Source organism: Centruroides sculpturatus, unplaced genomic scaffold, assembly GCF_000671375.1.
Source record: "Centruroides sculpturatus isolate CEXI.00-Female unplaced genomic scaffold, Cexi_2.0 scaffold1239, whole genome shotgun sequence".
Taxonomy (NCBI): Eukaryota; Metazoa; Arthropoda; class Arachnida; order Scorpiones; family Buthidae; genus Centruroides; species Centruroides sculpturatus.
The window spans coordinates 40613-54232 of NW_019385480.1; the positions used below are offsets into that span (position 1 = coordinate 40613).

General features: G+C 24.8%; 1 protein-coding gene across 2 annotated transcripts in view; it reads left to right on the top strand.

Annotated features, from left to right (window-relative positions):
- LOC111639362 (serine/threonine-protein kinase LATS1-like) overlaps window positions 1-13620 on the top strand; it is a 45450-nt gene that overhangs the window by 20821 nt on the left and 11009 nt on the right. For both annotated transcript variants that reach the window (XM_023385234.1, XM_023385233.1), the window contains exon 2: window positions 12483-12537. The gene's annotated coding sequence lies outside the window, so the exon portion shown is untranslated. The remainder of the gene's footprint in view (window positions 1-12482; window positions 12538-13620) is intronic.

Here is a 13620-nt window from a genome sequence, read left to right on the forward strand (position 1 = left end):
TGTATCCTTTTAACTTTCTCGCAAATAATTTCTTCCGATACGCTGTCGCCGGCACACTGTTTTTCAGTTATCCAAAGCAAAAGCAATTTCTCGACATGATCTAATGTCTTCGATCTCTGTTTAGAAATTGATTTAACCCCTTTCACAACATTAGCTGATTTAATAATGTCTTTATTTTTCATGATTGTCGATATCGTCATTCTCGGAATACGGTATGCAACAGTTAAAATCTCGAACACGTATGCCACTTTCATATTTCTCAACAATTTCTTTTATCAGTTCCATTGCGATCCTAGTCATTTTTTTAGTTTTCTATTGCTTTCATTTGCCTTTTTGCAATTCATGATTAATAAAAATAATAAAATGTTACTTACAAATTAAAATCAGAAGAAATTTAACAAAGTTATAAACCGTTGCACCGCGAACGTCTAGTTTGGTCTAGTACACCGATAGTGCTACTTGTTCATAGATGGCGCGTATAATTGAATTAAGTCGTATACCGAACAAAAGTCGTATACCGAGCAAAATTTGTTTCGTCTAAACAGGACATATTTCGAATTGGACGTATTCTAAAGCAGACGTATACTGAGGTACCACTGTATATTCTTTTTTGATTTATTTAATTAATGGTGTTTCATCATAATATTAACAAAGTTGAGTTAATATATTATTAATGATGATCAAATATTTTTAGTATTTAAAGTTTTAATATTCATTAGTAATTAATAAAACTTTTTATTATTTTAATGTTTTAATTTTCAATAATATAAATATTACAATATATAATTCATACTTTTGAAATCACTTAAATATGATTAGATCTAAGCTGCTATAAGCATAATTAAAGAAATAGTTCAATGTTTTTAAAAATTAACATTTAATTAGTAAAAAATTGTATGTGAAATATGAAACTGACAAAATCTTTAATAAAAAGTTTTTCTAATATATATATGTAATCGTACAGATTCAAAATAAATTTATTTAATTTAAAATGCAATATCCACATTTTGAATCTTTACCTAAATCTTTATTGTAAAAATGTAAATACTAAATACTTATGCAGTCATATGTCGCTTAACACCCATATGTTCTGTGAAATAGGACATTGTGTGAATACCATATATTATAAATACTTGTTTACTTTATATACATGTATAACAAAGCTATATGGGATGTGTATCTGTATTGATAAATATCCAAAATATTGTATGTATATAGTATTAATTAAAATGTATGTTATGTAATTATTTTTGTGTCCTAATTTTTGTTATATATTATTTATTTTAAATATGGAGATGGAAAATTTTTTGAAACTGGAAATTTTAGTATCTGGCAATGTTGATTATATGGCACTTTATGTTTGGCAGCACAATTGTTTTGTAGAAAAGAAATGTAAGATCAGTGTGGTCAAGTCCTTAACAAGCTTCCCCTATACCAGTTACATTTTCCCACTAGATTAGGATTTTTAGTGATAAAAGTTTCCTATTCTCAGTTATTATAATCTTATAGGACCACAAACATATATAAACTCAGACATTATGCAGCATATGACTGTATACTGTTGTTGTTATATAGCTTATAAACTAAGGAATTTACTTGACTGAAAATTAATTAAATGAGGCCATATTATGTTAATAATCAAACAAAATAATAATAGTTCTTAATTTTAAAATTAACATTATCACATAAATTTCTATAATTAGTTATATACCTTAGAGAATTTATCATATTCAAATGCAACAGGCATCTTTTAATGTAGCCATCTAGCTGTGGATACAGATAGGAAAACAATCTCAAATCTAATTCTGTGTTTAAAGATATGTTTTCATTAAAGAAAAGAAGTGAAGTTTGTTTTTAATTTAGAAATCTGTTTAAATTAACAATATTATTGTATATCCTCTGAAAATGATCTTTTACTTTATTTATTTATTTATTTTTTAGATTAATTAATAATTCCAATAAAGCAGTTGAACTCCTCATATTTTGAACCAAATTTTCACAATACTTTCATATTTATTTCTTTTCATAAAACAATATTTTTATCTAATATAACTTTATACTTCATTAATTAACCCTGATTTATCAAAAGATTATAAGATATAAAAATTTATAGGTGGCAAATTCAAATCAACTGTTTTTTAAATAAATATTTCTGTATTCTCACTCGTTCATTGCAGTTCTGGATGATTTTAGAGTATTTGTTTTTATCAAAGAATTTAGAAATTTTGTATACTTAGAATTTTATTTTGCTTTTATAGCACTTTTAAAATATTGAGCTATATCATATTTTTAAAATTTTGTTTGATTAAACATGAGAAATACTATTGTGTTAAGATTTTGAACAATTAGATTACCTGAATCTAAATGTTCACAAATATATATTAAAAAAAATCAAACTGTTTTCTAAAAGTAATATATAATATTAATATTTATTTATATTTATCTCTTTGACATTAGTATAAAATAATTGATAGAGAAATTAAACACATATAGTCTTGTGATTCTCTAGAGCAGTGCTTCTCAAACTTTGTGTTCATGGATCAATTTTTTTTCATTCCAAACCCTCATAGACTAGTATTTTTAATGAAATTAAATAAAAATAATTATGAAATAGAAAGAACAGAGTTCAAATGCATTTTTATATATTGATTTTTAGACTGAATTAGTAAGAAAAATAAAATAAAATTTGGTTCTAATCATTTTAAAAATGAGTTTATGGGATAATTTTGATTGCCAATTCACCCCTGACACTAAGTATTTAAACAGTAAAGAGAAACAAAAGTAATAAAATGTTTTAAAAAGACTTTTAAAGGCATTTTAAAATTGTTTTATTAATGTAATATATAGTTACAAAATTTTAAGTGAAATCTCATTACAGCCCAGTAATAAACTGTTTGCAGACAGCACTGATCCATGAACCACTATTTGAGAAGCAATAAGAGTATAAAAAATCCAAAATCTATAAAGGACTTTGATGTTTTAGGTATTTTCTTTTATGAGAATATATTACAGAATTATTATATGAAATAAAATTTTTTATGAATTTTAATGATTTATAGGTTCATTGTAAGTATTATGTATGTATGCAAACTATATTAGTACTTAGTACATACAAATTCTTAAATTTCTGATTTCATTTTCTCTCTCAGTTGTTAATTAACTACTTTTATTACTACTTTAACTTCCTCACTCTTGTCAGTATACAAGGATTCATTTATCATTTAATTAGATTAAAATATTAAAGTTGATTGCTAACAAATTCATAAATTAATGAAGTATCCTCTTCCTGTCCTACTTTTGTCATAATCAATATTTAATTAATGTTTGGCTTAGCCATTAAATAAACCAAACAGCTTCTATAAGAAGATTGTTAAATGTTGATGTAATAAATATTTCTATTGTAAACATTGCATAAATTAATAATAAATATGAAGTCTGCTAAGGAATTTATTTATAATTTACACATATTTTTTGCACGTAGCTTTGAAATAAAGAGTATTACTCAATAATTCAGTTACTCAATTTAGTTATTCTCATTATTTTATTCGCATTCAAGGAAATTCTATTTTGTTTATAATTTAAAAATTCCTTTTAAGTTATTAATATTTAACTAATTTTTTTGAGAATATCACATGAATAAATATTATCTTGCATTTATTTATTTTTCAATTTTAGATTACTTTATTTATCAAATGTTTGAGTTGGGTGAAAACTGTTTTCAGTTCAAATATCAATACAATTTAGTTTATTCAAATATTGAATGTGTTTCAACAGTTTATTGTTTTGGACAATGCAGTAGTAATGTAAAATTAAAATTAATTTAAAAATAAAACATGATTTTACATTTTTGTTCATAAATATTTGAAATATTTAATGTATTTCTAATAAAATTCTATTGAATTAGTATTCTAGACTTTTCAAATTGAATTTATTATTATGTTTTACTATTAATTTAAATAAATATATGTACATATAAATTATTAAATAGTAAATTTGTATCTTATAGAAATTTTCTTATCAATATTAGTTGATTATTGCTTGAAGTTGTCTATGATCACTCAGCTGAATCCAATGGTCTTCTCAGTGTCTGACTTTGTTATTTTAAGTAATAGTGGTGAACAATTAATCATTTCTAATAAGGTATAATACTAATATTAATATCATTAACATTCTTTGTCTTTTATCTCTTCAAAAGTAAATACGATACTGTATTTTAAAAAATATCTTTATTCATTAGTGTAATATATACAAAATTAATAATATGTACAGTACATTATCTATAAATTTTCCTTTTTTTTAAATTTTTTGTTTTTTTCAGAAAAAACTGCAATTTTATAAAATAAATAGAGAAATATTCTAAATTTTATTTGTTATATAATTTTTGTATTTTTTACTTAAATATAATTAATATTATTTTGGATTATGTACAAGGAATAACTTGAAGATGTATCATCTGTTTCAAACGAAAGAAAACATTGTAAAATTCAATCAAATTGCATTTTATAACAAAGTGTATAAACTGTACAAAAATAAATGATGATGAATATCTAATACCAAACGAACTGCCAAATTATTTATCAGCCTGTAACAAGATTAATTTAATAATTAGATATAAAATAATTTGGCTACAGGTAGGCAGTCAGGCCACCATCTAATGAATAATTTAAATTTAATTCTAATTATTAAATTTAGCAATTTGTCTACAGATAGGCCTAACTACCTATCTATAGCCAAATTGCTTTATATCTAAGCATTAAATTCCTCTTGTTACAATATGATAAACCAGCAGTTTGTTTGGTATTAGCAATTAAATCAGGTTGATGTATATGTTGTTATATAATGAATGTCATTAACTTTAAAATTAAACAATAACATTTTCCGTTGCACATGCAACAATATACATGGGCAATTTATATAATTTTTTTTAAACGAAGTATTCACTTTCAGAATTATAATGAAAAAAATAATTATGATTTCGTTGAATATGTCTGTAATTTTATTACCAAATTTTCACAATACTTTCATATTTATTTCTNGTTGAATATGTCTGTAATTTTATTATGTTGATAAAATAAAAGATAATTATATTTGTTTCATATATTTTATATGAAATAACCCTTGACAAGTATGTAAAAAAATAACAATGGAATACAAACTTTTAATTATTGTCACCTAAAAAACATTATTCTTGGAGTTTGTATTGTTATTAGTTAGTGATTAATGTTGTACTTTAGTTATTAATAAAACAATTAATAAAGTTAATTCATTCATCAATATTTCTGTTAATTTATACCTTTTATAAAATTAATTTTAAATATAATTATTTTTTTATCAGTTATATAGTCAAAGTAAATCATTTACTACATAAGTATATTTTAAAAAATAAACATTTATGTAATTTATTTCTTTCAAAATTGTTTATATTTTTTAAAATTTTTTATTTGCTTACAGATAAGTTTTAATAAATTTTGTAAACTATAAAATTATTAAAATTACATAATTTTTAGTTAAGGTTTCATTGTAATTTTCATAATTATGGATGATTTTATAGATTAGTTACAAGTGATTTTATAGAACTTTCGGAATATAATAGTAGTAAATAAGGCCAAAGTTACCTAGATTGCAGTCTTGACTGTTAAATTTTTTTAGTATTATTATTAACTCTGGTATTTAGATTATGCAAACATTTGGCATGAAGCATCCCATTTCTTTTACTAAAAATGGATTAATTCACCTTATAATTTGCTATGTGAATGTTTGGTACTATTTAGGTTGACAGTTTTGTTCAGTGAATGATTGAATAGCTCAATTAAGAAAAGTAACTAATTAAATAATAATAATCTACTATATTTTACTGGTAAAGTTTATTGGTTGTGATGAACTTGAGTTTTTTATTTGAATTATTCTAATTTAGGGTCATATCTAGTATTTGGTTTGTTCTAAGATATTGTTAATTTTCTTTGTATATTTAAGAATCATTATATTTTTTCCTAAATTATATTATTGCCAAAATATATTTGAAAAAATTATCAGTATTTGATTTTAAGTTATAAATATAACTAAAAATATTCTAAAACTGGTTACTTTTTATAAATTTAATTAATTTTAATACTTAAAAGTTGTGCTCACTATATCAAGATATTTAAGTGACTATTTTTATGTAAAGAATATTAAATGTTATCTCTGACTATACTTTAAACATATCAATACAAATCAGATAAAGTAATAATAAAATGCAAAGTTTAAGAAATTAAAACGCCTGTTATGCATCACAATTTTTGTCATCTGCAAAAAAAAAATCAGAAGAATGGTTCTTCTTAATAAATAGGTGGAATCCTGATGTCATGAACAAATCTGTAACTTAATGTATAACACAAAATACATTACAAAGCTTTTCATATTAATTAGTTAATTAATTAATATAAAAGGTTTATAATGTTGTCTTTTATGTTATAATTAAGTTATAGATGAATCTTTGTAATGTTAAAAGAGAGTTAATGTTAAAATACCTTGATAAACTACCAACTTAAGTGCCTTTCCCAAATTTCCTGTTTAACATTGCTTTTCTTTTCAATAAGTTGCCATAAAAATTGAAAACAAGCACATTTCTGAAATTAAGTGGTTAATTCTGTACATATACAGTGCAGTCTAAAGGAGATGTAGCTTAACCACTGTCGAATCATTTCTTTTGTCTGGACTAATAGAAAGTATCAATGTGCAATGTTCATATTTTTATGTATGGTTACACACATTCACTTTTCACAAATTTGATATATTTTTAGAAATTAAGTTAAGCCCAAGACAAAAGTTGGTTCTTATGTATGTATACTTATATACTTATACTTATGTATGTATGTCTGTACAAATCATCCTCAAAATTAGTCAGATATATAGTAAATAGCTCATTGTGTTTAGGCCTTTAGTGGAAGCTTTATTGTTTCTCTAAAGCTTTATGCACAGAAGGGAATCTTGTTGATTGAAATTTTCAGCCAATCAGCTGTTGGGAACCAAAAATAAAGGATGCAAATTAAGTGTACAAGAAAGAATGATGACAGATCCAGCACTTGACTTGATGAATTTCCCAAAAACCCAAATCAAAGCTAAACAATTTCCAGATTAAATCAGGCTATATTACCGCTACTATTGGCCCAGTTCAATCCAGCAATTGTTTTGGCTTTATTATAAGTATCAGGCTTAGAGATGTATATACAGTAGAGTCTCGAAAACTCAGCACTTGATAACCCGGCAGTCCGGATAACTCGGCCACATCCTGGCAGGGCAAAAAAACCCTTAGTTAATTAATTTTCATTATAGGCAGCTTTATGCCTCATAAAGTATTTTTCTGAGGTCTGTCTTATCAGGTAAATTACTGTACACAGTGTATTCATTAATTTTCATTTTCATGTAGTAAAGGCTCTATGCCTTCATAAAGGACGTACTTTTCCTTTGTTTAAGGGTATTTGGGCAGTTTATTCTCTGTTGTATTCTAAAGTAAACAATACATACAAGTACAGTACAGTATTTTCTGAGGAAACACTCATACTTATTTTTTTTAACCCCATTCCTCGATAACCCGGCATTTTCACAAACTCGGCCACCCTTCGATCCACATTAGGCTGAGTTTTCGAGACTCTACTGTATATGTATATATACCCAAATCAATTTGCATTTGCTTTTAATAGTCAAAATGGTTCAAGTAATGGTAGGAAGAAGACAGTGATTTCTATAAAAGAAAAGAGAAAGATTGTGCAATCAAAGAACATAATCTGAAGCCTAGCCAGCATTTTATTGCCAACCACTTTGTGCTGTTGTGAAACAAGTCAGTCAACCATAGGACTACTGATGATATTCTAGGTGACAAAGAAAAGTGGAGCAAAAACAAAAAAAGTTAATAAAAAACATATCTTAGAGCATCAAAACGTCAAGTACTAGAAGTTTCACTTGTTATATTGATCAGATACTGTAAATGCTTAGCATGGATTAATAAGTGAGGAGATAATCATTATTTGGAACTCCATATTTGGATTTTTGGAAAACTGTATCCAACAATTCCGATGGGAATTGTTGGATTCAGTTTTAGTAACGGATGACTGGCATGCTACAAAAGGTCCCTGCATTGTGTAAAAGTAATTAAAAATGGTGAAATGACAGTTGATGGAAATGTCATCAATAAAGCCCTCCAAAGCCTTCAATAATGGTAGCATCATTGAAGAATAGGACCCAAAAGATGTTTACAGTATGGATGAAAGTGCATTATTCTATCATATGCAATCATACAAAACAATTTCAGTTAGTTTTATAGAACTTTCGGAATATGCAACCATATTCCGAAAGTTCTATATGAACTTTCGGAACTTTCTATATGAATATTCGGAAAGTTCTATATGAACTTTCATATGCAACCATACAAAACAATTTACACTTCTATTTTTCATCATTTCTGATGGAAGTGACAAGAGAAAAGTGATTGTTATTGGAAAAGTGCATGACTCTTGTTGTTTCATGAACTTTAATCCAATACTCAATAAGGAAGCTTGGATGACTGCTGTAGAATTTGGATAATGGTTCAAAAACTTTCTGTTCTTTATCTTTATGAAGGCATTAAAGGTGCTTTGCTGCTTCATAGTGTTATGTGAAAGATGGTCAGGGTTGTCAATAAGATGCTCAATAATGTCAGGATTAAATTTATATTATTCAGCTGTAATGGGATGTTGCAGCTACTAGATACAGATGTTATAAAGAACTTCAAGAAATAGTATCATTAACACTAAATGGCAGACTATCAACTGCATTAATGATAACAAATCCATTTATGATTTTCTTTTAATGATGTGCTCTTCATGGTTAAACATGCTAGGGAATGAAGTCACTCCAACAATTACTCACCGATAGCTGGACCCATATCAGATTGACAAAAAGACACAATCCCAGTTTCTTAAGATGACAACAATCATATTCTCAGAAAAAAATTAGAACATCTTAAAGGCTACAGTTCCATTGATTATCTCATGACTGCAGAGGAATTCATTCATAGCAATTCACTAAGTGTAACACTTCAACATGAAAGATGTCAACAGATGACATTGTGAAGATGGTTAGTGGCATCAAAGACAATTCTTCAGCATAAGAAGACGATGATGATGATAATGAGCAGTGTGACATTAAAAACAGTGAGAGAAAGCTTTGTAAACTTAAGGTGAACATTAGAGAAGTATTGTGACAACAACTCTGAATTGAGTCATATGATAGCTTTAGACACTTAGAGATATTAGCAAGAAAACAAAACAACAAATGTTTATTCATCCATTCTTCAATTCTCAAGAACAACGGTAAGAAATGATATATAAGCATGTGCATCAAACTAAGTGCATGATGATAAAATATGAGAGTGCAATATAAGATGATAAAATGCAAATTATATTGCACTGAAATATTATTGCAGCAAATTATATTGCACTGAATGGCATGTGCCATTCAGTGCAATATAGATTTTCCTTTGTTCTTGCAGATAGTCTTCAGTTTGGATTGATGTTGAATGTGAGAATGAAGTACAGTACTGTGTATTCTTGATTGATAGTAAGGGCATATTGTAGTTATGCTAAAATAATAAACATTATCATTTTATACAGTACAATACATCACCTAAAAATTCTGTAGAGAGTAGCCTGATGGTCTGCAAATTACAGTATTATTTTGATAGTACATTAAATCGTGTTTTGATAAACCACTTGCATCAATTAGCTGCCAAAATTATGATGGAACAGACAATGGCATCTCAACAGGGATTAACTTTATAAAATACTTGTATTATACAAGTATATTATATAGTCAATCCATTGAGTATAATATATATAAAATACACAAGTACCATTTTTTAATGGATTAGTCATAGTTTTTTATTTGATAAAATATTTAGTTTACTTTAAACTAATTTATAGAATGAAATATTAATGCTTTAAATTGCTTGCTTAAAATTATGTTTTGTATCTAATTAGTTTTAAAATTATGAAGGAATTTTTATGCTGATTAATTATAAGATTAAATAAAATAAAATTCTGATTTTTATGCTAATTTTTTAATGATGATCAAACATAAAACTTGTTCATTAAACTGGTCCATTATCAATGATCATCTGCTTTCTGATAAATATATATATATATAAAATTGCATTTTTTTTTGTGTGTGCAAGTTCTGCAATTTTTTTAATCATCAAACTTGCTGAAACTACAAAAGTTTGCATTATAACAATTTATCTATAAATCTAAGAAAAGATTTTCTAAATAATTAAACAGTGTACTTTTTTAAACAGAAATCATTGATTTATAGCTGTTTAATCCTAATTTTATGATTTTTATTAGCATTTAATTAATATTTTATCATTAAGTTATTTGAATTTTTTGTACATCAGTTGTGAATTTTTTTTCAAATAAAGCAGTTATAAATTGGTAGATTACTTATTTATTTTTATTGTTCAGAATTTTTAATTTAAAAAATATTATCTTAAAATGATGATAAAAAAGAAATATTTATTTTGCAAAAGAAATTAGGTTTGAATACAAAGGGAAAATAAATCATTCTTTTAGTCAGAAAAAATTTATAGAATTTATTTTAAAAAACTTTTTACATTATTAGCAGAGATTTTGTTTAGGATAATCTCTATCTGTTTGTCCAAAACTTAGCCCTGATAACTGTGACATGTTTTGATCGGATAATTTGACAGAAGGAATTTTTCTGTACTGATTAACCAGGTGNTAATTAATATTTTATCATTAAGTTATTTGAATTTTTTGTACATCAGTTGTGAATTTTTTTTCAAATAAAGCAGTTATAAATTGGTAGATTACTTATTTATTTTTATTGTTCAGAATTTTTAATTTAAAAAATAATTTTATTGAATAATAGTAGTAATAATAATAATAATTATTATTATTTTTTCTATTGTAGAAATATGAAATTATCTTTTGATTTAATGTTTAATTACAATTTGTTTCAACATAATACTTCACTGTATTAAAACACTTACAAGATGGAAAAAATAGCTAAACTGAAAATTGAGATGATGTTTTATTAAATATATATTTTTATATTTTCATATTTTTAATTGGGTGCTTCTGTGATTAATATAAGAATTTAACAAAACATATATTCAAAATGTCAGCAAAATTTAATCTGTTGCATGTAATTATACTTACAAAATTTTACCACTTAGATCAGATAGAATGCAGTCAACTTGGCAACAAGAAACATTACCCAATGTGGCTGGAAGATACTTTAAAAAAAATTACCCATCTGATATCTTGTGTCTCACCCCAAGTCTTTCTACACAATATCTTGCTTTGATAACTGCTTATCAACTTTGCAACTGATCCATAACATTATAAATAATAAAATATATGTAAATAATATATTCCAGTCTTTCTAATCATTAATTTTATTTTAAATTGATTGGCTTTATGTATAGTTTAGAAAATTGTGAAAACTTTAGTTGAGTAAAAGAATAATTAAGTTAATAGTTCTATTATTGCCTTACTTTCAGATTTATTCTTTTAAAACTACAATTTGTTGCTAGAATTTTAATTGATATAAAATTTGTTTAATTCATTTTTAAATTGTTTTTCAAATGACTGCTAGAATTTTATTTATCAAATTATTTTATTATTAAGTTCTTATAAATCAATAGTAATTCATTAGTAAATACTTCTTCCTGTTGATGAAATTAGAAATTTGATACAGCTGCAGAGTGACAAAGTATTGAAGAATTCCTGATATAAACTTGTCTATCAAAAGCTAATTCCAAAAAAATTCTTATGGATAACCTCCAGAACAACAATTTATTTTCATTAAATGTTATACAGTTTTTTAAACATATTTTTGTGTATGTTTTTTTACAAATTATAAAATTTTATTTTATTTATCACTGTAATTAGTTGTTAAGATCCTTTATGTTTTAAAACTATGTAACAGAGAAATAAAAGACTAGTTTTTATTACATCAATATTAGATAAATTAAAAATAAAATATTAAAAATTGTAATCCAGGTGCAAAACATTAAAGAGCACACATGGCTAGTGACAGGTGCAAACTTTCAACAGATAAAAATGTGGGCTCTTCACTTTGTCATTTACACAAGTTACTGTTAATGACTATATATATATATATATATATATACATAGTTTTGATTGTGTTCCATGTTTTCTATAAGAAGTTTTGCATACTTAGTTATTAAATTATATATATATTGAAAAATTCAGTTTTAAAAGGTTATTTTATAATTCCAGATTTAGTTAAGTTCATATATGGTTTAGCTGGAAAATATTCAGTTACAAAATGATAGTGGAGAAGAAAACTCTGTTTTTTTTTTAATAAACAATAGTAAATCATAGGTGGCTTGGATCATATTCAGTTTTAGAATAATAATTTTTAATTTTTACACTAAGTAAATTTTCACACTAAGAATGTATGTATTGTATTTATATTTTCAGATCTTACTGTAGATTGAATTGTTATCTCCATAAATCAAGAGTCCTATTAATAAAAGTAGGTATATAAGTATTTAAATAATAATATCTTAATATTTTACTATATATTTTAACTGTTTAAAATTGATAAATAAAAGAACAACTAAATTTAACACAAGTATAATTAATTTTTTGGAATACGAAACTTTAGACTAGTTAGAACAGTTTAAAGAATTATATCTGATTTTAAAATAACAAATTCCCAAAAACCGAAATAAAAAATATTTATTATAGTTTTCAAAGAATTTTCTGCAGGTCATTTTCCAAAATGTCATTATATGAAAATCCATACTCATTATATATCAATTTGAATATTCTTAGTAGTTGATAATATTTATGCTACCATGAATAACCAAAATTAGCAGGTTCTAAAGTAGTAAAAAAAAAAAATCTGCTTCATTTCCAAGCAAAGTAAATTTATCTCTTGCATTTTGATTAAGGAAGATGGATTAGGAAAAAACATTTGCATCCATAAATAAATCACTGAATAAATTAAAGATGCTTCAAATATTATATAATCCTAAATAATAGCATTTTTCAGTATGTAAAATATTACTTATAATTAATATATAGTAACTGGAAAGATTTTTAAAAAATATTATCTTAAAATGATGATAAAAAAGAAATATTTATTTTGCAAAAGAAATTAGGTTTGAATACAAAGGGAAAATAAATCATTCTTTTAGTCAGAAAAAATTTATAGAATTTATTTTAAAAAACTTTTTACATTATTAGCAGAGATTTTGTTTAGGATAATCTCTATCTGTTTGTCCAAAACTTAGCCCTGATAACTGTGACATGTTTTGATCGGATAATTTGACAGAAGGAATTTTTCTGTACTGATTAACCAGGTGATTATCTAAAATTGCTGGAATACATGGGAGGTATAGGCTGTTGTCTTTGTATATAAATATAAGATTAGAAATTATATAAATAATGTATAGTAATTAATTTGTCTTTGTTCAATTTAGTTTCCATCCTTAAGCAAAGAAAAAATATTTAATAAATATATAAAATATATCAAAAATTAATTTTAACTTTAAAAAGATGCTAAAATCAAAAACTTTTTTTATAATTAATTTTTAATATAATTTTTTTTTAG